Source organism: Dromiciops gliroides, chromosome 6, assembly GCF_019393635.1.
Source record: "Dromiciops gliroides isolate mDroGli1 chromosome 6, mDroGli1.pri, whole genome shotgun sequence".
NCBI classification, from domain to species: Eukaryota; Metazoa; Chordata; class Mammalia; order Microbiotheria; family Microbiotheriidae; genus Dromiciops; species Dromiciops gliroides.
Genome location: NC_057866.1, coordinates 20,258,687 through 20,263,620, shown reverse-complemented (window position 1 = coordinate 20,263,620; position 4,934 = coordinate 20,258,687). Strand labels below are relative to the sequence as shown.

The 4,934-nt window shown below is 36.1% G+C and overlaps 1 pseudogene; it reads left to right on the top strand.

The window, feature by feature from the left end:
• Positions 1-2,041: 2,041 nt before the first annotated feature.
• LOC122730415 lies at positions 2,042-2,973 on the top strand (annotated as a pseudogene).
• Positions 2,974-4,934: the final 1,961 nt, after the last annotated feature.

The window sequence follows — 4,934 nt, the reverse complement described above, 5'->3', positions numbered from 1 at the left end:
TGGGGAGTTGGCACTAGGATTCAACAAATATGTACCTCCCTTCTTTATCTAGATTTTTTTATCTTACTCACAAAGAGTGCAAAGGACCATAAGATCTTAGTATGTAGATTTGTAAATAATTTTAAAATATTGAATATATAATGTTAGACCTGGGAAAGGAATTTCAATATTTTCTAGTCCAATCTCATATGTTTCCACACAATGGATAGAGATCTGGGACTGGAGTCAGGGAGAACTCTGATTAATACTGACCTCTGACATTTGCAGCTGTATAGACCATGGGCAAAAGATTTTTGCTTCTTTTTGTATCAGTTTCCTAATCTGTAAATTTTTGATAATAATAGCACTTACCTGTCAAGCTTATTTTGAAGATCATTTAACTAATAATTGTTAAGCACTTAGCACAATTCCTCGTGTGAGAAAATAATTGTTAATAATGGATTTTGGGGAACACAGGGATGCCCAACCCACTTGAGGGCTTAGCTCCAGAGCCTAGTCTGATTTCTTTTACAGCCAGCCCAGAGTCAGTAGAAATGCCGAAAGGAAGCTAAGTCACTTGGGCAACCCCCACAATCTTGTCCATCAATGGACTTGAATGTTATTGGCCAATTAGCTTGGATCAATGTGCAGTGACCCACCTGTACCTGAGAGAGGATAAAGATCCTTGAGGAGAGGGGGATGTCTCTCTTTCCTTCTTGTCCTGCCTCTCCCAGATATTGACTTACCATACCTGGCTCTGCCCAGCCCCACCCCTTCTTGGGATTCTATGCTGGGTTTATACATGGTCAATTTAATAATAAATGCAGACAAAAAACTGGTGCAATAGCCTCTAATTTATAAGTAGCAATATATAAGAAACCCCAGCTAAGTACCACAATAACTTAAAACAGGGACAGCCTTCCCCCCAATATTTCAAACAACACACTGGCACCTAGAAAGTACTATGTAAATATTAATTGTCACTGTTATTGTTATAAAACTCAGGAAAAAAATAGATGAATTGACTGATTACTCATTGCATAGTTATCAAGGCACACAACTGTGAGTGAAGACATTTAAACAGATATTAACTAACATTGAAAACACTATGTGCCAGGTATCATCTTAAACACTTTATAAACATTTTCCTGTTTGGTCTTCACAATAACCCAAAAAGATAGTTGCTATTATCATCCTCATTTTAAAAATGAGGAAACTAAGGCAAATAGGTTAAATAATTTGTTCAATGTCACATGGGCAGTAAGTGTCTGAGGCTGGATTGGAGCTCAGGTCTTTCTGATGCCACACTTAGCACTGTCACTTAGCTGACTCTGTAGCATACTAATGCTAAATATGATTTTTTATATTAATAGACACAGTACATCAATTTTGTTGTGATACCAGGGAGACTACCGAAATATAGTGTATTCAAAAATCCCTCAGTGTAATCATATTTGTGAATATGTATGTAAAAATATGCATTTGTGAGTAGATGAATGTGTGTATGTATGCACATCTGAAACTTATTATTCTGGTTTCCAAGGAATTATACTACCTCAAATGGGTAGAAGTAACATAAACAAGATGACACAATAAATGCCAAAATTGTGTGTCAGTGTGTTTGGGGAGGCAGATAAAATATATATATATAAGGATAATTGTGGTTTATGTATGAAGTAATGAAATGGGCTACAGCAGGAGTTAGCAGGTTCTCCTTCAGTTCAGAATCTTAATGAGCTACATTTTCTAGAATATACATTTGTTAAAGTATAGATAAAACTTGATCTTGTGAATTTACAGTCATCCATATAGTCAGACCATTATCTGTCTCATTCTTTCTTTGGTTTCTTTCAACTCAAATTTATAGAACTTGAGTTGTTTTCAACTCAAATCTATAGAACTTGAGAGTAAGTGGAAACTTCAAAACTAATCCTATTATTAGTTCCATAATAACTGTAACAACAATAATTTTCTAATTCACACCCATACTTATCCTGTGTTCCTCAATTTCATTTATGTTTTACTTCATATGATCTATTTCTAATTCTCTTCAATGGGAATCATGTTGAGCATTGACAACAATCAAAGTACTGCAGTCATGTTCATCCTCTTAGAATTCTCTGAATATCCAGAGCTTGAGGTGCCCTTCTTTCTACTATTTCTCATCATGTATGTAGTCACTGTGCTGGGGAATGTGGGAATGATTGTGATCATCAAGATCAATTCCAAACTCCACACCCCTATGTACTTTTTCCTCAAGCACCTGTCCTTTGTGGATTTCTGTTACTCCACTATAGTTACACCAAAACTACTTGAAAACTTAGTTGTAGAAGACAGAAGCATCTCCATCAGGTGCTGCATCACGCAATTTTCTGTTGGTGTCACCTGTGTGATGACAGAGATGGTCATGTTGGCAGTAATGGCGTATGACTGTTTTGTAGCTGTATGTTATCCTTTGCCCTATACAGTTTCCATGTCCCCAAAATGCTGTGTCCTGCTAGTGACTGTAGCATATGCATAGGGCATAATTTCTTCTATTGTACTCATCTACTCACTTCTTATATTGTCATTTTGTGAGACCAAGATCATTGATAATTTTGTATGTGAATATTCTGTCTTCCTCTCTGCTACCTGCTCTGATAAACACTTCAGTGAGAATATCTTTTTATCTTTGTAAATCTGAATGCATTTTGTACCCTCATCATTATTTTTACATCCTATTTTTTAATTTTTGTCACTATCTTTAAAATGCATTCTGCCAGGGGGAGACACAAAGCTTTCTCCACTTGTGCCTCCCACTTGACAGCTGTTACCATTTTCTATGGGACCATCTTCTTTCTCTATTGTATTCCCAATTCCAAAAACTTATCATTTGTAGTCAAAGTGGGATCTGTTTTTTATATTGTGGTCATTCCAATGCTAAATCCCTTGATATACAGTCTAAGGAACAAAGAGGTGAAGGAAACCTTCAGGAAGTTGTTGTATTTTAAATAATTTCTCAATTAGATCATGTATTTGAATTCTATGACTACTGGCTGAAATATTCTGATGGAATTTATGGTGAAATTTAATTAATTTTCTGAGTCCAATTCATTTATTCTTTCTCTGGTGGTCACACATTCAGTTTCAACAAACATCTGAATGTTAGTCATGAAATTTCTTAGGCAAAAGAAGAAAGGATATTTGAAATGAAAAAAATCAGTGTAAGAAAAAAAAATTACACTGTATTCCATGATATAGCATCAACCTCAGAACCTTTTATTAAAACAGCTTGATGGGGGAAGCTAGATGGCACAGTGGATCAAGCACCGGCCCTGGATTCAGGAGGACCTGAGTTCAAATCCAGCCTCAGACACTTCACACATACTAGCTGTGTGACTCTGGGCAAGTCACTTAACCCTCATTGCCCCAAAAAAAAGAAAAAAAAAGAATTTCACAAAATAGAAAACAGCTTGACAATTTATTATAAAAATAAATTTTCAGCTTGTACAAGATTGAATGCCTCTTTTCTTTTTTTTTTTCTGTCTTCACATTTCCACTACTTCATAGAAAGGAAAGCAAAAAATATGTGAGGCGAGAACTAGTGGGATGAGCAGTTGGTTTTTGTAGACATGCGAGAAACAAACAATTAGAATAGTGACTATATTCAGTGTTGGAAAAGAATAGAGACCAATTCCTGGAGCAACATACGGGGCTAATTGTTGTAGTTGTTTGTCTTTTCTCAAAAAGGACCATGACATCTGTAGGTGTTATTATGACTTGCAGTGAATTGGATTTAAGTGAGGTAGAGCTGTGCCTAGACATTAGTGTCTCTCTCCTTTGGAGATATCATTGCCAAGTGGCATAATCTATATAAGGGTAACATAGTAAAGACGTAAGAAATATTGTTTGATTGTTTCACTTGTAATTTGGAAACAAAGATTCTTAACTCTCCCCTTTTTCAACATGAGGATTTTTTCTTTGAAATTGGCTCCAATTGATTTTGAATTTATGCAATTTTTAATTAATGGAATGAAACAAACATTTCCATAACATAGTATATTTAAAAATATAATTGGATATGAAACTACAAATCTGATATACACAACTCATTATTCCTTTTAAATATAAACTAAAGTCATCATGTAATTTGTTTTTCTTTTCTCTTTTCTCCCTATCCCTGCTACAGATGGCCACCATTAGACACAAACATATGTGTAATCACAATATGTGTATATACATTCATGAATAGATGTGCATATGCATTATATATATGCACATGCATATACACATACACATACACATACACTTACACATATATCATTCTCTAAATTTATTCATTAGTTCTTTCTCTGGATATGGATAGCATCTTCCTTCTGTTAGAAATTAATTGTGATTTGGGGTTTCCATCAACCCATCTTTGCTTCATTATAGTCAGACTGAAAAGATGTAATCTTGAAAAAGCCTAAGAAAAGATGTGTGTGTACTTGAAGGGATTATAGAAAAGAACAACTAAGTATCTAAGCCTCTTCTAGTAGTTACCCATGCCCACATGGGCCTGGCCTTATTATAATGGGGACTGCCCAGTGGGTAGGTTGAACTCATTAGAGACTCAGCATGACTAATAACCTCCCCTTCCTGTGGGAGAGGCAAAAAGGGGGAAGAGGGGAGCTGTGTGAGAGAGCTTTGGAGCAAACCAGAGACAGACTGTTTAGCTGATTCTCATGGAAAAACTATGGACCCCAGGTGGTTATGAGTGGAAGCAAGGCCAGCCCTTTGAGCTAACTGAGCAGCAAACAAATTTGGGGTTTGAATCAGTCATTGCTAGAGCCAGGGAGCTTATTCATTTTCTCTTCCTCTATACTGTAACGATTGGAATAACGCCACCTGCTGGATACTTACTGTAGAAGAGTTCTGCCCATGAAGGGAAGGTCTTTGAGGGCAAGACCAGGAGTCAGGAAGTGACGCGGACTAGT